Below are 23920 nucleotides of genomic sequence, written 5' to 3' on the forward strand. Positions count from 1 at the left end.
ATGCATAATTCATGTGAATTGTTAATGTACTTTTGACTAATTAAACGGATAATAAATAATTAATAAATTTCATTAATCAATAAATTAATGTTTCAAACTGTTATTCTTAATATGTTTATTGTTTAAAAGATTCAAAATATGACGAATTTAGGTCGAAATAAAATAGGTTAATGTAAAGTCGTAGTCCTTCATAGTTAAAATGTGTCCAGTACTGCAAAATCTTGAGAGTAAAATAATGTTTTTTTTTTGTTTAATTCCATATCTAAATGTCTCGGTATAAGCCTAGATCGTTTATATGATATATAAAATAAATTTTATATTTAGAATAAATTATTGCCTGAAAATTTCAATAGCCATTAGCCAGTGACAAGCCAACATAAATAAATTCATCAAATTACATAAACAGCTATTTGCACTGATACAAATAAATAACGATTATGTCTTAGATATTTTGATATAAAAAGTTATAGTAAATAAGTGTATACCATAATATCTATATGTGTAAGAAATGCTTGTATTATGCAAAATATTTACGTCCGAATAGCTCCAGAACGAGTAAATGCTTTCACCACCTCTATTATGTTGCAAATATTTAAAACCCGCCATAATGGCTGAGCTATGTCGCATTCCGGGAATAGCCCATGTATATTTAGCTGTCCTGCATTGTAATAACTGTGTTAGCTGGCAAGAGATTACTCATGTCATCTTTCGTTAATAGATAGCTACTTATGCCCAATATCATATCATTTAAATTCAAACACTTGAACGAAAAATTGAGGGGTTGCGAAAAATAATTATAAGTAGTAATAATCAATTTGAAACTTATTGATCAATCGCAGCGTGATAAAATTAATAAACCATATCATGTAGCGAGAAATCGCTATCACGCTTAAACAGCTCTCAGGCACTTGATTGGAAACTAGCAGCCAGTAATAACCAGCGGCATAAGCAATGAAACATAGTTTATGAGACCATACATTTATAAATATGGCGGGGGCGGACCTTTGCGGAGAATGTCAATTATAATTATTTAACTAAAAAGTCGGGAATGCTAAAATTTATTGCACAGATATTTCATGAAGTAAATATTTAAATTTCAAATTAGAGACACGGAAAAGTTATCGCTACTTACTTTATATTTCACTGGTCTATCATTTCATTTCTATATATTTAGCTTCTAAACTTATACTAAATACTCACCTCGCGTTTTAGGTGTTTAAATGGGGTTTATTTGTTTTAATCTGATGAATAGTTATTATGCCACGAGTAGTTCTTATCAAATCATAAAATGCTCGTTAGGTTATACATTATGGCGGACCGGTCAACAGTAGTCATTATGGTACCTAATTCTAAAATCTTTTATCGGCGCGATCCAAAATCCGTAAGGTATTTAAACCGGTTTGCTTTGATAGCTTTTTATCACGTCCAACACCTGCTAGAAATTGAAGGGGGTCCAGAAAGAGTAACTGTTGATATAATGTAGTTGTAGATATTAATCATCACTCGTAACTCATCACAATATTATGTTGGCCTGTTTAAAACCGGACATACACAGGACTACATCGTGTGCACGGTGGACACTATACGAATGGATACAAGTATACGTAATCAAACTTTTATGACTAAGTTATTTTTATGCTATACAATCTTATAAGTATATCGATATGAGTTTCAATGCCGTGCCCCTAGTTCAAACGCTTTGATATTTTACTTTTACAAAGTTTGTATGTCAATAATGATAAGTATTAGAGCGAGGTGCACTAGATCAGTGGTTAATTTATTTGAAGTTTGGACATAAAATACGTACCTTCTTTAATACGATATAGAGAGTTACTGGTAATGGAAACAATGAAACAATTTAATTCTTCAATATCGATTATCGATTAAGTACAGCTGTTGTTGATGATCGTAAAAAAAATTACCGAGCCATTATTATTTTTGTGACAATATTAAATTATGCACAGTAGATATAGTATCATTCAACCACTCATACGTTAGTAAGCGGCGATAGCCTAGTTGCGTGTGGAACGGACTGCCGAGACTAATGTCCACAGGTTCAAAACCCAAGGGCACAAACCGCTGAGTTTTCTAAAAAAAAAAAAATATTTGTGTATTCTTTGTGAATTTCCGCTTGCTTTAACGGTGAAGGAAAACTTCGTGAGGAACCCTGCATACTTGAGAAGTTCTCTGTAGGAATTTTGAGGGTGTGTCAAGTCTACCAATCCGTACTAGGTCAGCGTGGTTGACTAAGGCCTAATCCCTCTAAGTAGTCGTGGAGGCCCGTGCCCAGCAGTGGGACAATATATAATACAGGGCTGACGATGACGACTCATACAAGCAAACGGCTGTCTCTCTTCTTCAAGTACCTGCTTAATCCTTCTATTTAAGGACCAAGCGGCATGGCGGATGATTACACAAAACATTTTTGGAATCTATTTTTGTCATTGTAAATTATTAATTGGTTGAAATTATATATTTTAAGTGCAGAAAGAATTTAGTCTCTCATTCAATTGTCTCTAACAAATGTGGATTGCATAAAAAAAAGTTACCCATGAATAGCTGACATCGACCGTATTGGACTATCGATCGTATTTTCCTTTTTTGACAGCAACCGGTATCGGAGGCTTTGGCGCGCTCATCCAAACGCGAAGGACACTCCGCATTGTTCACGACTGAAGTGAATATACAAATAAAAATTTCCGTGTCTCCGGTATAGACATCATTTCTATACATTTTTTAAAATCTCAGCACAGTAGTAAATACTGTTGAAGTTTACACAATATTTTTGAAGCCAACATTGAAATTTATACTGATTTTAGTAAGTATTCATTGCAGAAGGAATAAAATGAAACTTAAATTGATTTAATAAGCCGTGCCGTAAATGTTCCGAATGTAGATAATAAATATAATCTGTATCATATACAAAATAAATTGAAAAAGGAGTTAAATATTTTTCATAAAATGTTTATGACACTTGATTTAAATTCTTTAGCCGTATGCACTAAGGTCCCATTGATTCCACTGCTCATAAATGTAACGGAGTAAATTTGGACCTTATACCAGGACGCAATTCTGCGGGAAGGTGTTAGTTGTTGTAGTCCCCTGCTTTCCTCCTGCCTATTATTTTTAACTTACACTTTGGGATACTAAAGTCGAATGACCGGCAAAATATTCAGAACAAGCACTCGAAGATCTCGTGTTTATATGCGAACAATAATTAATGATAGAAAAATCATAAGCAGAACATTAATGATTTTATAGAAGTTAATTTAAAATATATTAGAAGACATAACTAAGAGACTATATATTCTTAATTAAAACCATTAAACGTTTAGCACGAAGCAATTTGTACTTGGAGAAGATCCCTCTTTTAATTAAAGTTAAAAAGGGGAAACGGCAAAAACAGAAAACATTCCGTGTTGACCGGTAAATATTGTGTTTATTACTGTAATTCTCATTTTATGTCGTTTAATACATACGTAGCCTTACTAAAATTAAATTTGAATAGTTGACAATGATTTTAATCAACACTAAGTTAGAGCTTCATTAAAATGGTGGGTCTCTCCATCACAACTATACTCGCATGCCATTTATGTGCTCGTAAACGACGGATGCAATAGTTCTTAATTACGCAATATTGTCTCAACTTACAACACTAATGAAGTGTCGTTATTAGTATTTTCATTCACTCATTGAAATCAAGAAGGGTCTTTGTCAGCGTACTGTAATTATGGTACTAATAGCGAATTTATCTTGTTCGCATCTGTAACTAGGCAGTTGAAATTGTATTTAAAATTAGTCCAAGACATTAACAACCAATCTTTGTAATACTGACCTACGCACTTGCTTTTCTGAGTCAACTTTTAGAGGCGTCAATAACTACGAACTGTCCCCCAGTGGCCAGTGGCAAGCGCTTTGTCTCTATACGGAATGCACGCTCCTCATGTACAGAGGAAGATTTGTCGCGACCCTAGGCACAGTTAAGTGTGTATACCTCATGGTTACCAAATTGACATTGAAGCCTATGAGGGCTCTTGAACATTTCTTGGCTTTCTCTAATCGTCCTATCCTCAGAGGGTTCTTTCTCCTTCCCCCATATTTCCTTCCCCAGATATCCTCTCCGAACTTTTCTCCAAGGCCCTGCAGTTGATTTCAGCATCCATCCCTGTTCCTCAGGTGTTGACTACGGGGTCCGATACACAAATAAGTAACTACAAACTGTCATCGGCATCGTTTATGAACCCTGAAGCAATTTTTCATAACACAAAATCATAAAAATAACCTAAAATAAAATCAATATAAAGTAATCTCGCTTTAACTAGAAAATAAATCATATTTTTAATTTTAGTATGCAATAGGCATGCCAAAAAAAATTACAGGCAAATATTTGATTTACTCTAACAGATGCAAGATTTTTTTAATAAAGATGTAGGTATTTTATTTTTTAGTCAAAAGTTACATTGATTTATAATTTTGGTTTTCTGCCGTCTATTAGTCAATACAAATTAATAGATTTTATATGTCTTATTGTCATTCATTAAATAATTGTCTTACGTAGTACATTCAGTATTCACTGATAAATATCAATCTGACATGTGATCTACATACTATTGGTTACTTACTAAAGTGTGTCCATAATTTTATGCAGGATGTATGAAAATTTTAACTTGTCATAGCTTTGTCATATTTATACAAAAATTTTACTGCACATTTGTAGACCTTCTTCCGCATAGATCACTTATTTGTTGGTAATTATAAGCTATTAAAGTTGGAACAAACTTTTAAACGGTTGTTCTGTTTAGAATAACTCAATTTATTTTCTATAATATTGGGTGCCGATCAAGATGCTATTAATAAAGCGATTCTTAATGAACATTATAATCCCCTTTAAAATAAATACGATGTTCGAGGACGTAGAATCGATTAGCTATTAACGTTATGAAATGTATAATGATATATTGCAGTAGGTAAGTGTAGATTTATTATTTTAAACCGCATGCCGCGCTCACGGGGCGTCACTACTCATTCGTTTGACCGACAGATATTTTGATCGTACATTAGATATGACGAGGGTCGATGCTCGGGGGGCTTAAATGGATCTCTCGCGTGCTGAAGTTGAATAGTTTTTCTGTAGTGGTTTGAAGGCCGAAAAATGTCCTCGCAGCCAATACTCGCAAATGGTCGTATATTTATTTAACCACAACCACGTCAGCTTTTACATTCGCTGCATTAAGAAAAATACGAAACGGGGAATAAAAAAACATCCCACTGTCATGATCGTATTAGATGCAGTAATTGAAAAATGTTAACTTCTTTGCTGTGTTCAGTAGAATATGTAAGGAAAATTTCGCCTTTGAATGCAATACTGGAATAGCGCCTAAGCGAAACTTTAGCCAATTAGTTCATCTTAATTACCGACGGCTCAATGAGGAGTAGGTTTTTGCTCCGCCGTCAGTGAAACAAAATTAGGATTTCAGTAGTTGTTCACCGCAACTTTACTCGTGGAACAATCTTGAGAGTAGACTGTTCATTTAATTCAATACCGAATATACATCGGTGTTACAATATGATACATAATATTTCTGTATTATATAATCCATGTATTGATATTATTCATTATATTACAATAATGAATAATATCAATAGGTCACTTACTCTTTCAAGGTCTTGTGTCAATTTTTACTTATGTTGCAAAAATGAGATTAATAATTTTCTTGTTGATATAAATTAGAAGAAACAATAATTTATGGTTCACTCTTTATTTAAATTTCGGGATTATTGGTAATCTTCGCTAAATAAATCTTAAAAATATGATATATTTAATTCAATTAATTTTTATTCATACATGTATAATAACAGTTACAATGCTAAACTGATCTTATACACATAAAGTTTGTATTAATTTTAATAATTGGTTTCAATATAACACGGAACCTTATAATAGTGGGGTAGCGATACATCTAGCCTAATTCTCCTACAGAACTAAAACATTTTTCATAAATCATGTTTAAAACTTAACTGTTCATTATCGGAGAAATTCTTAATATTCTTGTTAAGAGTGCCATTAATTTATTCAGTAGACTTTGTTCAGAAACCTGAGTGGTTAACATATTACCTTCTTACTATAATATTAACGAGCGCGCTACGTAAAAGTTTGCACTTTGTGTTTCAAATAGAGGTATTTGTAACATAAAGTAGAATTGAAATTTAAAACTCCAGACAAATAGAGATAGCACAAACAGCTTTAATAAATTTACCAACAAATGTCACGTTGCAAAAAAATGTGTTTATTTAATATCATCTGCTTTATGCTGCGATAAATGCATACTTTGAATGTCAGCGAGCAATGTACCGACTATTTTACAGTTGTTTTAAGATTTTTTCAGCATAAATTAGGAATAAAAGCAAGACATATAACCTAACAGAATTCAGTTGTAAGTGAACTCATTTTTACCAATTACAATATTATCTGTTAACGACTATCGTGTGAAGTTGTTTCGTATAAGAAGGAAATATAATTCGAGTCCGCAACAGCTTTTTCTTCTTCTTAAATATAATAAAATACTAAGGAAAGTATTAATTGATGCAACTTTATGGTCTGAAGTGCATTATCGCATTAGATATATATCGCCAGTATATAATAAACAGATATCAACACCACCCCACGTGGTATCTAAGTAGTGCGACTTATGTAGCGCATGGCGAATTTAGACAGGTAAGTTTTATTTACTAAACAGCGTTGACTTGACCTGGCAATAAGCGCTCCAGAGACAGCTCGAATTTTATTTATTATATGATTCAGTACTTTAAATGTCTACTTTAAGTCCAACTCAAAATTGAGATTAGTTTATTAATTCGGCCTTTAGAATGGTTACAGTTAATTGGTAGGTTTACGTTTGGTTACTGTCATAGTTCGTGAAAAAATGAATTCGTTTTATAAGTGGAAATATCTTATTTGTTCCATTTTCCTTGGCAAAATATTACTACTTAATAAAACAGTGTTGAAAAGTATGCAGTTAAGCAAAGTTATTGAATCTCTCTGAATAAGTTTTGTTTTTCAACTGTCCTTTGCAGTAAACATGTCATGCTCGCATTGAGGGCGATGGACGCGGAGGAAAAACGACGCAAAATATACGTCCTATACATTGGCAGGGGTGAGCAAGGGTTAAATATGTTTTTGCATTAACACTAGCGGGTAAGTGTAGCTCTGCTTTTAAATTCTTATACTTCAAAACGAGCTTAAAGGACATCAAAAGATCTGTTTGAATACACCTGCATTCAATTTCTGTATTTTATATGAAATCATAAATCTCTAAGTACCTTACTTAGAGATTTATGATTTCATAAATATGGTAGGAATTGGTAAACAATATAGCACAATAGATAAAAATAGATAGAGAGACACAATTTGTTGGGTACGAGACGGAACTGGCGACAATTATGTCCTGTTATATATGTAATATGAGTTACGTCCCTTTTTTGCATTATGAATAGAAAAAATAATGGGAAATTTACGTACTCACTAAAATCAAATATATATCTCACGATTACAATTTCGATAACGTTATAATTAATCGGTCTCATCGGATCAATTCGTTAGGCTCAGATTAGTTATTAGTTTTTATCTCATACATCGACCGTAGTCACCTTCAGTCATTGTTTTACCCAGTGTCCTTTGAGTGGAGACCTAGTCGCTGTCAGATCAGAATATAAAGATATAAGAACCTATTTAAGTTAAGGGTTAAGCTGCGCCCGTCAGACCATGATTGACGATAGCCTTGATCCTTTTAGAGGGACTAAACTTTTTATTAGTTTCACTTGTTTACGCTAAATGTCATGCCCTTGTGAAATATAGTCGGCTTCATAAACAGAAAATAATGGGCTATAATATAAGTATTCTTCAGTTGGAACTGAGAAATTACTTAGAATATTGTAGACTCGAACTATAAATCATATATAAATATTGATGAGATGAACAGAAAAATACATTCGCAAAGGTTTGATTATAAGAATGCTCATTAGACTCGATCGATGAATAATACATAGTGACTGTTTTTGTGTTGTCTGCACGTATCACGCATCTACTCAATAGTAGCCTTTTTAAAATGTATGATGCGTTGCAGACACCACGCGTCGTGTAATAAATTCTCAAGGGAGCAGCTCCATTAAAAATGCATGGAACTTAACAAGTTAACGATCTGCATCGCTCAACAGGTATAGACTTTAGACGTAGATAATTATAGATATACATATATTTTAACCACAAATATTTTATAGGGGACGGGCCTACCTACGGCCCTAAGGTATTAATGACACATAAATTGCATTATATTTCGTAGCCCGTTACTTTGACAATATAAATATATCGATTGTCTCGGTGGCATAGTTGTGTCGCGACTACAGTGCGATATGCTCGCCGCCTATCATATCATGGAATGGAATACACGCGGCGGATAGTGGTTCCACGTCGGTGATAAAAGGTGTTTATTTGTTAAATATATCGAATATAACCCTATTGCAACTAAGTCGATGCCGATTACAATATTTTTTATTAGGCAATAGGTGACCATTTGTCGTGCCCGCATCAGCATGTGGAGAGCAACGACTGCCATTTTCGTGGCTACAAGTGCGTTAGTTATATTTATTTTCTTTACCTAATATTTTGAATATACTATTATTTATGCTTGGAGTGTTTTGTATACTCGGGGGAAATATTCATATAGTTTTTTTTTTAACTACTTACACGCATATTAAAGATATCCTTCGATTAGAACGCCCGTAATTGCAAAAAGATATACAATACGACCTTTCCCCCGCGGCTCCGCCGGAGTATAATGATTTCCGATATCTATATTTTAGGAATAGAAAGCCTACAGCACTCAGGAGTAATGTACATTCCTATTGGTGAAAGAATTTTCAAAATCGTTTCAATAGCTCCAGAGATTAGGCCCTACGAACCTACAAATTCACAAACTTTTCCTATTTATACCTAATATTAGTATATATAAGAAGTATTGAGTTATTGTAAAGCTGCGTGCGTTGATTCAGCGTCGCATCGCTGCAGTGCGGTCCGCCCGGCGCCTACATACTGCGGATGCACCTTATAACTATGTGATTTATGGTATATTGTTTATTACCGCCTTCGTGGTTTAATGGTAGCACAGGTATATGAGTTGTGAGCGCAAGTTCTCAATTTCGTTAACCTCAGGTCCGGCAATAAATTTGTGTGCTTTTTTCTTATACAATTCGTACAGGACGGGTCAGGCAGACAGCTCGTAAAAATAGTACGAATCATTGTGCTTGAAAAAATATTACCCCGACCTAATATTAAAGGAAGGATGAATACTGTCTTATCGCGTCGACCTAATGTCTATATTTCTCTACTTCATTTGGGATCAGATGCAGATTTATTTTTAAAATAATAAGCTAAAAAGATACCATTAATCATTGATTAATTTTATTAAGATCAGGGGGCACTATTCCGTCTACGCGGGTATATCTGTCTTTGCAATTACGCGTGTTCTCCTCAAAGGACAGCTATGATAGCCATATAGGTAATAGGGAATTTTTGACTCTCCTACTTATACATATACAGCTACCGAACCTGTCCTTCGAATAGAACGTCCGTAATTGCAAAAAGACGAATTCGCAACTAAAAGGAATAGTGCCCCCTGACCCTACTTTGTTTATGTAACACTCAAAATAATTTGGTGTTAGGAAGAAAGTAACAAAACACAATTAATTATGCCAGGAATTAATGGTACGCTAACTGGTATAAACGTGGTTCAATATTATCCCATTTGTTTAATATAAATAAGACCGTGAAAGATTTTGTAGACACAGTAATAAAATGTCTAGATGAAGCAAATGCGCAAAATATGAATGCAATAAAAATAGATTAAAATATTACTAAAATATATATTCACATAGTTCAGGTATTTGTCTACTTGGCACTGATTCAGACTATTACTCTGCTCAATGGAGTTTATGATATCTTTGTATTTACGTAAATAGAGGCAATGTTTCTATTTTTGCCTAAATTTTAATGGAAAATGAACAGGTTGGTCCTAAATCGGGCTTAAGGTCGTAAGTTGCCTACCGCGGTCTATTAAGGGGATAATATCCTTTGATTTTCGCTCAAAGCGGGTCCTTAATGACAATAAAGTGTTCGCTCAGTACCGTCCTATAGATGTGACCCCGTTTCGGATAATTTAGGATCATTTAGAATGTATGTCACTAGCCGTAAAGTAATACAAGGCTTTTAAAAACATACCTTTAGCACTGTTATATCTATTTAATAGTATAATATCAAAGGGTAATAAATAGCTCGTGAACATGATAGTTTTGGGGAGGTCCCTGATATGTATAAATAAATAAAGTTACGAAGTTACAGTGAGCTATGAGGGATTTCCTTCTTTGTTAAAGTCATATATTCAGAGAATCATTTTTTTTATTGCAGAGATAGGTAGGATAATGCGTTTTACCCTGAAAAAAAGGTTTTTAATTGTCTGAAAGTCCCCATAGGCTTCAATTCAATATTTGAAGATAGGAGGCATAAATAAAAAAAAATTAAATATTGACAAAAAAAATGTTTAGCTACTTTGCAAAATGATAATACAACTTCAAATAAATACTATATTTCACAATAAAATACACTTAAATTTATCATTATGCAAAATGTACGTAATTGAACCGAATGGACAAGCAACGTGGTGGCTAGTTCCACTGTCAACAGTAATCACGCGCGCGTTCAATATTACATCGATCAACACCGGGTACTGGAAGAACGCTCGCTCCCAATTTGATTTAATGCAAATTATTCAATTACTTCGGTGTCAATCGATGAACACGAAATATTTATGGGTTTTGATAGCATCGATGGGGGAAATGACGGAGATCGTTTCACAAAATGGCCATAAAATATCGACGATTGTAACTATTAATTTTACACAACACGAATTGTTTTCGTCATAAAATTCTGTCAATATTAATAATTATATAAATCTGTATACTATGCGAGTTCAAAAATAGTAAGATCGTTCGGGATTGATGACCGCGGAATACTTTTTAAATATACCAAGTGCGAATAGGGCATAGTGCCGAAGCAGTAGAGCGGTAATATCACAATACTTTCTAACACTTCATTATTATCAAGCACAATTGCTGAGTACGTAACTTACTCGTCACAGATGCTCCCGTAGAGCTCTAAGAATTTATCGAACATTACATAGTTATACACATGGCGCATAGTCACGTACTGTTTGTGTCACGTCGGTACAGCTCCTGAATAAATCTACAAGCACGGAATCAAATCTGCTTAGAATATTCCACTTAAAGCAGATATATAAAATAGACGCTGAAATCTTGCATCAATGAATAATGAGAAAATAAAAATATTTTAGTTATTATTAATAAATAAAATTTAAATTGTAATGAAATAAAAATAGTTTGATTTTAAATATTTCGTTTACAGTTACTTATTTATGGAATAAATTACCTCCCTTCTTACTAATATTATAAATGCGTACGTTTGTGAATATTTGTTTATTTGTTAGAAGTAAACGCAGTAACAATTGAGCGGATTTATATGAAATTTGGCACACGCGAAGACTATGTCCTGGATAATCATATAGTCTCCTTTTTTCTCAGTAATATTCTACAAAGTAAAATAATTGAATTTTGGAATAGATGGCGCTGGCTTTGTGCAGTGTTTTATGTACTATTGTTTTTTAAAGACTTTTCACGCTTGCGAACCTGCTAGCAACACATAGTCAACTATACTATACTTAGGCACAATGGTATTCAATACTCTTTAAACTTGAGAATATTTAAAACTTGTCACTACGTCCTGACAAAGAATTCTCAAAATGGCCGCCATGCTATTATACCGGCGGTCTAGTACGCGTAGTTGTTTTGTTTAAAACAAGTAGCATTTAATGTTATACTGAACAGTGTATGGTGCTTTTTAACTTAACCAGCATGAAGTTAGTATTAGTAAAGTTATACAACAAAAATATGATTCAATTTATAAAGTTGACTTCTGGGCAGGATCAAGTACTTATAATAGCATGTTTAACAATAAACTTGATAGCTTCTTACAAATTCGCTTTAGTGAAGTTATACTCAAGTATCGACACGTTCACTTAAAAGGCTTCAGTTAAATACTTCGACAAAAAATATTTAATCAAAGTGTTATTAATGTTTGGAAATTTCATATTGTAGAACTGTAACTTAAAAACAAAATTCAGCAGCATAATTATTTATTTATATTATGTAATGTGTATATAATGTAACATAAAATGTCTCAAAATCCGACCATTAATAATATAAGATGAAAAAATCATGATCATCATCATCATTTCAGCCGGGAATCGTCCACTATTGGACATAAGCCTCCCCCATTGAGTGGTTCTGCTTTAGATGAAAAGATAGTGTAAAATTGACACGTAAGCGGGTGGAACATATCATGTGACCAAGCGTTATTGTAAGAAACGATAAAAAAATCTTGTCTTTAGAATATATTTCGATAACGTATTTGTTAACAGTTCCCGCATATAGACGATCCTTTATATTCTTATACACTCATATAAACTATCGAATACCCTACTGAATACTAGAAGCGTGAAGCAAATTGAAAACCAAACGACGTAATACTTATTTATTTTACAGATCTAAAGCAACGGCAAACAGATGGGATCGACTCCGCCTCCTCAGTGCAATCTATTTTAGCTTTGAAGGGTGGCTCGCACACAAGTCACACACTAGAAAACTATACTTACTGTGTTTTCCTCCGCCGTCGGGGCACGACTAGTATATACCTATAACACTCCCTCATTTTAAACAAGTCTATTTATAATCTCACCCGATGAGCTATACGAGTGTACCGAAAGAATATTTTAATAACAAGACGTACCATTTAGGGACATTTAGTCGTAAAAGTAAACGAGGGTTTCTCAATTTTGTTCCGAAATTACGGTTAAAAACTGTGGCCCGAACCCACCGAATCACTTTTCTTCCGTTGTATAATCTGACGTCGATAAGTACTCTTCTCGCAATAACGGGAAGGCGGCCTATTTCATAAGGTTACCATTTTTAAACGAACATTCAGAAGTATATGTACTTGTGATCCTTCGTTTTATTTTTCGTCTGAATCCAAAGCGCATTCATTTTTACGCCTTACTAAATTTGATTTCTGTTGTATGGTAGAACTCGGTGCCACTTGGCGTATTTCCAGTTAAAATTTTATTTGCGCACAGGTGCTATACATAAAAATCGTAGCTATAACAATCTCTTCACTGATGAAAGTTTTTGTTTTACAACACAAACGACACTATCCATAAAGTTTGATCAGCAGTTAATCATGACTGCCTGATAAGGGACCCACAGGACCGTTTAATTGCGGCAAGTCAAACTTAATTTGTGATATTTTCTTCAGCGCAAATTAAACGTTTTCATATCTGTGTATTATTAGTAGTATAAATCATTTCAGTTATAAAATTATAATTATACAGCCCCGGTGACGTAGTTGTATTGCAGGACGACTGTAGTGCTGGGATATCGGATACGATCCTGCTCAGTATCATCCCGGAGAGTGGATTTGTGTACGATATGATTATAGGCTCGTCCCCTATCACATTATGGGACGGAAAACACACGGCGAAAAGTGGATGCACCACTTGCGCCTTTGCCTACCTAGTCGGAGATGTGTGTGTGTTTAATATTATCATTTACAAGGCGTTGCTCGCGGTTTCGACAGTATTTAAAGCCTTTCCTGCTACAATAGTCCCTAAATAACTGTTCTGACCGCCGTTAGCACCGGCGCTACTTATTAAAAAAACAGAATTAAGAAATTAATTCTTAGCTACAGGGGCAAGTTACCGGGGTAAGCAGCCTATATGTTAATTCAACACATGGTGTATGTCTATTCCAAATTTCATTCATTGCAAATTGCTGTTTCGGGGTTTACTACTAGCAAACGCAAACATTTCCACAAACTTTCGCAATTATAATATTAATAATAGTTAGCTTACTTATCAGGCTTAGGATAGTATAATATGAACTTTTCCCACGGCTGCGCCTGAGTATAAATCTTACTAAAACAGAACGGGCTTAGGGCGTTAATTGGGTTTTGTAGACTACTAAGCTCCTTAGTCCGTAAATTTTACTGTTATTTTACTCGAAGTTCACTCATTCCTCACCAATCTTGCGGTGGTGCACATAAATTTGTAGTTGTACTGTCACATCACAATTCTGTTCGAGGTTCACTAAGTTTTCTTGTTATTATGTTATCTGGTTGCCAAGTGAGAAGGTCCGATAAGTTTATCGCTAGGATATGTAACATCCATATATTTTTTTTTGTTTTCTATTAGCGTTAACGATTGTACTAAGATGTCTTAGCTATGGCCCCTGCTGAGCCAAAGTTACGAATAGGTTCAGAAGATTATGAATGCTATAAAACGTTTTTCCCACTTTTCACTTAGGATACGTAAATAATAATTTATAGATATTAAAATTCTTTCTATATATAATTCATAAGTCTGGTATTATGTAGGTTAAAGTTAATGACTTTGAAATAAACAACTTTTATTTATCTCATATTTTAATGTTATTAATACTGCAACGAAAAATAACAGGACATCCATTAACATAAAACATCAGACAGTATGTAATTTCAGATACATCACATCTTCAAACAAGACAATTCAACGAGTAGAGTTGGATTTATGTTTTATAGAAAATTTACCAATATGGTGGTCATCAATCGATGGCGGATTGAAAAATGATTAGATTTTTAAATTTACCCAGCCTCAAAGGCAGTATGCTACAAACGGCGGGTTAAACACCAAGTAATCCAATTGGTACGCATATTTTTCTAGAAGCTGAATATGCATTGCAGACTTATTAAAAATAAGTTGCTTATTGTAAAGTTCACTCACAAAGACCAGAATTGGATTTTACTTTATTCGTATATATTTTATTTGCCCCTCTGCTAGGTAAATTAAATGTCAAGGAAAAGTTCGCCTTAAAATGAACAGTTTTAAAAGGGCAAAAAATAAAAAAAAACATTATTCTAGAGGCCAGGGGCTCTCATAGCACGGAAAAAAGATGATGTTGAAAAATGTTCCACTTAAATTATTTTAGCTTTCATAAAGTTCCGTATTTAAACAGAATATTTTTAATAAAGATTTGACATGAGGCAAAATCACAATTTAAGTAAATATATCTTATCTATATATATAAAAATGAATCCCTATTTCCCTTGATCACGCCATCACGCGTGAACGGCTGGACCTATTTTATTATTGTTTTTTTGTTGTGTTTGTTATTGTCAGGAGAAGGTTCTTATGAAAGAAAAATTTGAAAAAATTGCGCGGGCAATTAGAAAATTTAAGAAAACTTAACGAAAATATTAATTTTATATAACTGACAATTGTTTGAAATAACTGTCAGCGATTGACAGAATGCGCGCTGCAAATTCATAGTTAACGAAACAACATAACGGAACTACGTCTGTCGTGTCAGCTAGTATTATATAAAGGCACTTATTCACTATAACCCAAACTTCATTATATTGGACGAGGATTACATCAGTGGATATGAAGTCTTTAAATTTACAGTTTATAGCAAGCTCTTACGTAAGTCTACCGATCGTGTTACGATCAAAGTTGATAAATAATTTATTTTAACGCCATGTTTTATAATAATATGCTGGCAAACAATAACAATTTTATAGGTTACTAGCTTTTGCCCGCGGCTCCGCCCGCGTTATAAAGTTTTTCAGGCTAAAGTTTTCCGTTATAAAAGTAGTAGTTTCCCGGGAGCCTCTCAAACTGTCTCCATACCAAATTTCATCTTAATACGTTGAGTAGTTTTTGAGTTTAACACGTTCAGGCAGACAGATGCAGCGGGGGACTTTGTTTTATAATATATTTTTTAGAACTTTTTAAGAGGAATAATCCCGTCATACATCATTGTTGCATAACTTTAACCGTTTACGCAGCGCACGCAACGGAAGCTCTCAAAACTAATAATTTTTCCCCGTTTTTGCAACATGTTTCATTACTGCTCCGCTCCGATTGGTCATAGCGTGATGATATATAGCCTATAGCACTCCAGGAACAAAGGGCTATCCAACACAAAAAGATTTTTTCAGTTCAAACACGGTAGTTCCTGAGATTAGCCATTACTGCTCCGCTCCTATTAGTCATAGCGTGATGATATATAGCCTATAGCACTCCAGGAACAAAGTGCTATCCAACACAAAAATATTTTTTCAGTTCGATCTGATAGTTCCTGAGATTAGCCATTACTGCTCCGCTCCTATTGGTCATAGCGTGATGATATATACCCCATAGTACTCCACCAACAAAGAACTATCCAACACAAAAATAATTTTCAGTTTGAACCGGTAGTTCCTGAGATTAGCCATTACTGCTCCGCTCCTATTGGTCATAGCGTGATGATATATAGCCTATAGCACTCCACGAACAAAGGGCTATCCAACACAAAAAGAATTTTTCAGTTTGGACCGGTAGTTCCTGAGATTAGCCATTACTGCCCCGCTCCTATTGGGTATAGCGTGATGATATATAGCCTATAGCACTCCACGAACAAAGGGCTATCCAACGCAAAAAGAATTTTTCAATTTGGACTGGTAGTTCCTGAGATTAGCGCGTTCAAACAAACAAACAAACAAACAAACAAACTCTTCAGCTTTATATAATAGTATAGATAATATGAAACTTGCTTTATGGATATTAGGAGGGTAGATTGAGAAAATTACACATATTGGCGATTTGATACGGCCTCCGAGCGACTTATCCTGCGATTTCATCCTTATCTTATTTATTCTTCAACGATATTTGGAAAAAAGGATACGACACCACCATTTCCAATCCTGTGAAGGCGGATATTACGCGCTCAATTTTACTTCTTGGCAAATATCCCCAGGATATTGGGATCCTATACTTATATCCTAGAGATGTTTCCTATGATGAACTACAGATCGGTCTTAATCTGAATACCTATAATCGTAATATGCCTATAATCGATATATATATATAATGATCGATCCGTGTTCTACAATACGATTTGTAATCTGTTATTTGTCGGCTTAGCTTAGAATGTTCGACTTTATGCGTACCGCATTTTAAAAAAAGTTAGTTCTAAGATTAAAAAAAAATAATAAATTCAATGTGATTATTTATCGATAAACAATTAAGAACCTTCCAATATATTTATTTTATTGTTTTCATGTGAATTTTTGTTTGTATACAAACCAAAAGAGAATAAACCGGAAAACTAAAAAATCAAATCATCTAACTGTCGCGCGCATTGATTGCGAATAGTTTCTGTCCCGATTTAATTGCTTTTTTCATATATTTACAATAAAAAAGCATAGCATACATATTCTGGCCCGTTATATTTATTTTTAAGGTGTTGTCGCTAAATGTCGAAAAAGAAAAAGATACATTTCAGCCCTTTAAATTACCTGTCATAGGCCTTTTCCAGTATGTCTTTTCAGAATATTTTACTAAGTACACCTTATCAATTCTTCGATTTATATTATGTAACTGATATATTAAATATTTAGTTACACAATGGGTGAAGTTTACATGTAAAATGAGTTAAGAGGTGTAAATCAATAATAATATATAATACCACCAAATTACAATTTAGATACCTGTTGCATTTCAATATCGGTTATAACCCAGAGTACCCACTAACTTACCTAACTAATATAACAAAACAAATTCAAATATTTAACAGATTCTAGATCGAAGTGTATCGATAGAAAAAATACTGAGGTAAAAAAGACAATCGCTTTATTTATAAATTAAACCCACAAAAATACTACAGTGTAGGTACAATAAGATTAAAAAGAATAAATGCGCTATGCCTATATAGCGCTAATCAAAAAAATATTTCTAACGGTCCTCGTATATACAATAGGATCTGTGAAAATATATTATGATCTGTCTATTTGTGCTACATTTAATAGAATGTATTAACCTATATGCCATACATTAAAATGAAGGCAAAAATACACATAAAAACAGATTTTTTATACTCTTTTTGTTAAAAGCATAAGTCTTTTCGTGCGATGTGACGTTCGATTCGGGTTTTCAAAACACTTAGTGAGGGACTATGACATGTTCCCGTAATTATGCACTATGGCCACGAAATAATTGTGTAGCGTACAATCCTCCGTTACCTTCAGATATCTATCGGTGAAAATGACAAAGCTTTGAGCAGAATAGTTATTCTCAAAGGGAAATAGTGCTTTCAATGCACAGATTTTAATTTTTCATATCTATCGTAGACGGCTATTGTATAAGAATCGATTTTTAGGAGCCACCTGACATTTTGTTCGCTGTCATCGATATTGGAAATATGCTGTCATATTTCCAATATCAATGACATTGTTGGTTAATTAATTTATGAGCATTCCATTTTTTTTATTATCAGACATATCATGTAACTTTTATTCGTATGATCGAATATACAAGACCTATGTAAGTATTTTGTCTTTTAATACTATAAATAAAAATGTAGGGGAAAATGTTTCGACATATGTATGTTTGTTTGATATAAACATAGAAACTATTAAACGCATGTGCATAAAATTTGCACACGTGTAGACTATGTCCTAGCTTACTACGAAAACTTTTATTTTTGCCACGAAATGTGCTCAAACACTGGAGCACTTCTTACTTTGCCTGGAACATTCATGGCGCATTAACAGGATACAATACGTCTGCTTTTTGTACCGCGTAAAACTTGTGTACAATGTTAGCGAAAATATCAAGTTTGAAAGTCTTACTGAGATTGGATTGTACAAGTATTTTTATATCTAACAGCGAAATGGAACATGTCCTAATTTAACTTGAACAAACTCCGTTGGTATCATCGTCTTACAGAAAAGAGAATATTATTATAGGAATACTTATGGTTAGAGAATTTACACTGCGATATAATATGACTTAGAATTAATTTTGGCAATTTCGTTAAATCTATTCAGGGCATATTTCACAAGTTACAGGCTAATTTATTAAACAGATATTGTGGGTAATTTTTATTAGCATTTATTTGTGAGCATAGTTTGTGGCTTTTGTATGTGGTCGGCTTATATATTTATGTGAAGGGAAGCATTTAAGTACTCATAAGGTGTCAAAAGGCCCTTACTGTATGTACATTACCCTTATTTTTTATGCATCTTAGTATCTCCTGACTGTGTATAGCTTTATTAAACAAAACGCTCAACTAATAGATTAAAAATTTGTGTAATCAACAAAGACGATCCCATTTTTTTAGTTATTCCCCTGCCTGTCGTAAGAGGCGATTAAAAAGGGCTATTGGGAGTCATGGCCGCGTAGCGGGGAATGCGCGGCTTCAGTTCGACAAATGATGTCACAGGACCTCAGGTTCAAGTATGTCATGCATAAAATGCATTTTTATTGCGGGAAAAAATACTATAGCAAGTTCGGTTAAAAATAAAAAGTATAGAGAAATTAATAACAATTTGCTTATTTATTACTCTTCGTTTATTTATTATTGTTCTTAAGTATTGGAATACAACAATAATTTGTTACAAAACAACAGATTTTTAATATCGGATTGCTTCTCTACTCGCGCTGTCTGTGAAATAGTCTACTCAGACGTCTTTCCCACAACGAGAGCTCTCCTAAACACTACACAAGAACCGTGCAACAGCGTTAAACACTACCATTTGCTGCTTCGCATTAAGAAGTGGGGATTTTATCGTCTGTTACTTTATTAGAACTATTAAAAATACGATACTCCTACAAACTTCTTTTCATTGTGTAACTCCTGGTAAAGGAATTTTTTTACAGCATTAGCAATATAAAAGACTGATGAAGGCACCAGTGATTTACGATACTCCAACTTCCTTAATGTTATTGATGATAAATTTTAAATTTACGCCATCCGACGATGAAATTTTCGGTCGAATAAAATGAAGTGAAAGTTTAAAACTTGCAATTTTAAAATGAGTAAAATTAATTCAAGCCAGTCTTTGTAACACTCAAGATGCTATATCATCTCTCGAAATGTAAATTTGAAGTAATTATATCAATGTGAACGTTCTTGTCTTATTAATGTTGGAATGCCAATAAAAATTCTGCTATCTTGAGATTGGTACATTTTTTGTAAGGTAATTGCGCAACTTATTAACTTTTCAATTTTCAAATTTTGGATAATACTTTACAAAAACGCAAAAACGTATATGCACTGCTATAACATAATATTCAGTATAACATAATATTTAAGAACAATTGAACAAGAAACACTTACTTAGCTTCCACTTTCGGGAAGTAATCAATTATTTATATATATAGCGAGAGTTATTAAATACAATGTAAAAACATTTACTTACCGAAAAGCCGAATACACAGAACAACTCAAGTAAACGTACTGTCTATTACGTACAAACTCTTGACGATTGAAACGCTCACAGCCTCCTTTATGCCAAATATTACGAATTTTAAAGAAAATTTTGTATTGTCGTACCTTTCTTAAGCAATCCCTTTGAAGTTGAGAGTTATAAAAAATTCCTTAAAATATAATTTTGATTGTTATTAAGTGAAACTTAGAAGCTTAAACTTATTTCTTCGAAATTTATTGTTATCGGATATTGTAGCCAAATTATCAGTAAATTGTAATGTTTATCACATCGCTTAGCTTATAAACTTTAAAAGTAGAGATTATGTGCTAATAAGTAGGTACTTTTCGTAAGCCAATTTCCTGTAGAAAGAGATTAAGCACCGGCCCTCGTCGTTAATTTCATTAAATTTGTTTTAAAATAGGAAACTATCATTGTAACTAACAATAAAATGTCAAATATTTTTTTTATTTTAATTCCATGTTTCCATGTTTTCAATCTAAAATATAATTCTTGAAATGAAAACGTTGGAAACAATAAAATCGTGTTTGAATCCGGCCACGTGTGCCCAACCTATGAATATTAAATGGAGTGAATTAGTGATGACTTTGTCGTGGACCTAGACAAAAATAGAATTATTGTTCTAAAAAGGATGATCGAGATCTATTTTATTTATTTATAAAATGACGATTGTATTCCCGATGGAGAACAAATGCCACATACATGTACTGCTTCCACCCACATTTTATTTCTGTCGAAGAATGTACTGTACTCAAAGCCTTTACATAGACATATTAGAAGAAAATTAAAAATGATTTAATAACAATTCTAATTCGAATTTTTAATTTTGAATGCAGACGAAAAAACAAATATATTTCCCCTCTGTAAGGGACCGACTGTGTTCCCAAATATAAACAATAAAATCGAAATAGAGTTTGTAAACTATGACAAAGAGAAAAGAAAAAAATGTTGGAGGAAAGATGGAATCCACTTGTATGTTACGGAATGCGACACCGAGCCGGTTACCTCACAGTTTTAAAGACCGACATAGTAAAGGCGTTTGTTATTGCTTTAGTTAAAAATTAACGCAGCCTGATTCTACTACATAAAAAAAAAATATTGGAATACTATAAGTCGCACAAGCGAAAATTACTTAAACCAGAAAAATGAAAGTTTTATACTCCGTGCTCCACTTAGAGCAAGACGAATGTAAAATCTTTTCTTTTTAAGTCATATTTTTTAAATAATAACTACAGTTTATAGTGCGTAGAAAATAACCAATGATAATAATTTGTTATTACATTTGTACTATAAAATGACAATGCTATTTTCCACGCCTTAAATAAAATAAGAGCAAACCAAAAGTAATTTATATTTTGCGAGACAAAACGTTCCCCTAACATTGTTAGCTTGAATAATATAGAAAGCAAAGCAAAACCTTGTCGTTCTGATTACTAAACCTCATCTAGTGGGCTCTGGGGTGGAGAGACATTTCCCAACAACCACCCACTGCGTGGGTAGCAGGTCGAGTGGTTTCATTGCCTACGTAGACTATGGTCATACTATTTATTAGCCATTTTTATCTACTTCTAGTGAAAATCTGTATGAAACATTGGGAATCATTGCGTAATCTTTATTACCTTCAGTAGGGTACTAGGTATATACTTTACTACGTCACAAATTTGTCAACAAATTGAAGAGAATGTGGCCACCCTTGCGTCGGGCAATTAGGACATTGATTGCCTCAACTTACGTCACTTAACTTTAAAGCTTATTAGCCATTAGACATTTCATCTCAATAGGTTAGTCCCATTAAAAAGCAGTGAATGCTTTATGTTCCAGGTGCCACATGAAAATGCTAAAACCTAATGTAATTCTGGAACTGTCTGTCTTAACAGTTAAATGACGTTTCTGAGTGCGGCAGTTAGTACATTCATTCATCGTCCATTCACTATAATTTTACGTAGTACAAACTTTTATATCTACGATGCTGTATCTTTAAAGCAGCTTACAACATAACAAGTTATTCCAAAAAGAAAAGCTATAAAAGCGCCGTCTTTAGATTTTAAAACCAAAAATCCTGTTATTTTTGCTCAGTCCGTTTTCGTTTACATCTCTAACTTCGTTTCCTTTTGCGTGTATCGCAAATCCTTTGCTTTGTTTTCCGAAATAAGTATAATAATTTCAGAAAGAATTTAGCCGGAGATAACTTCATAAGCACAAAGACCACTGTTTTATTTATAAAGCCCTGCTCTTTAAAGCAAGGATGCCTCTATATTGAACAGCATTGTACTAATATTTGAATATATTCTAAAATGTATACTTCACCGACGTCACACTTCAATCGTATCGTGTGTTGTGATAATCAGTTTTAAAAATTATTTATTTATCGTTGCTCAGTATAGCCGAGATTTCAACTAGATTGTAACAATTCAATTTGTTCTTTTCAAAGATTCCCATACGCTACTTGTCACTGTTATCACAGTGGCTTTGCTCTCATGTATTTTTCCGGAACAAAAATCCAACAGCATATTCACTAGAATTCAAATTATTTTATATATTGTGTTGATTCTGAACCCAATCTACTTATATGACACAAAACCAAATTATGGTTAATGCACGATTGATTGACAAACATTTAACATTCATATACAACGCAAGCTTTCATGAATCGTAATTAAATTTTAACAGTAACATAATATACAATTAATGTGTATATTTTCAACCAAGTAATATTAATTTAGATGTAGCTAGTCTTCATGAAAGCAAAGATTAATGATTTTCCAGTTTTATGATTACAGGAAGTGTCATAGCCAGCGATCTACAGAAAGCGTTTCATAAAAGTAATTATAAATAGTAAAAGTAACATTACGTTGAAATCTATCACCGCTTATTTAATTACTTCTCAAGTTGTGTAAGGCGCTTTGCATCTTCAGACGGTTTAGCAAGCACCTCGTTGTTGACTTTTCATCTTGATAATTTATTTTTAAATGATGCCGCGGTTCATACATTTCCGGTGGGAGAAAGCCGGTTATTTAAAGTATTTTGTGCTGAACTGGTGAACTATAACAATACACGTCACCCACAAAATGATCAAAATCTATGTTAGAGGCTCGTTTTTGACGGCGGTTTTCAAAAACTATCCAATCTTAATTTTCAAACCGATCCCACGAATAATCCAATTCCTAATAAGTCATTTGCAAGCAAAGTTGACCAGAAATACTTTATTCTGATGATACGTTTTTGCGATGGATTGAAAATACTATTAGTATCAGCTGATATATAAAACACCCAGTGAGCCAGGCTGTCCTATCCAGACACTAATTGTCGACAAAAAATTTGCACAAAATTGAATTATCTAATCAGGGAGTTCAATTTAGATTACATCAGTAAATATTCTACGGTTCTCCCTATTAATTTTATTATTAAATGTATAATTTTGAAAGTAATTAGATAATGACACAGTAAACTCAAAGTTTTCAGTCTGTAAAATATAAGTTAAAAATAAAGTGTTATTTG

General features: G+C 33.4%; 1 protein-coding gene across 2 annotated transcripts in view; it reads right to left on the reverse strand.

The window, feature by feature from the left end:
• Positions 1 to 23920, reverse strand: part of LOC115442884 (frequenin-1) — a 192901-nt gene that overhangs the window by 138306 nt on the left and 30675 nt on the right. The window contains exon 1 of one of the 2 annotated variants that reach the window (XM_030168074.2): positions 12780 to 12957. The exons of the other annotated variant lie outside the window; for it this stretch is intronic. The gene's annotated coding sequence lies outside the window, so the exon portion shown is untranslated. Of the gene's footprint in view, positions 1 to 12779; positions 12958 to 23920 lie in introns of those variants that run through there. 2 annotated transcript variants of the gene reach the window in all.

This window comes from Manduca sexta, chromosome 27 (genome assembly GCF_014839805.1).
Source record: "Manduca sexta isolate Smith_Timp_Sample1 chromosome 27, JHU_Msex_v1.0, whole genome shotgun sequence".
Lineage (NCBI taxonomy): Eukaryota > Metazoa > Arthropoda > Insecta > Lepidoptera > Sphingidae > Manduca > Manduca sexta.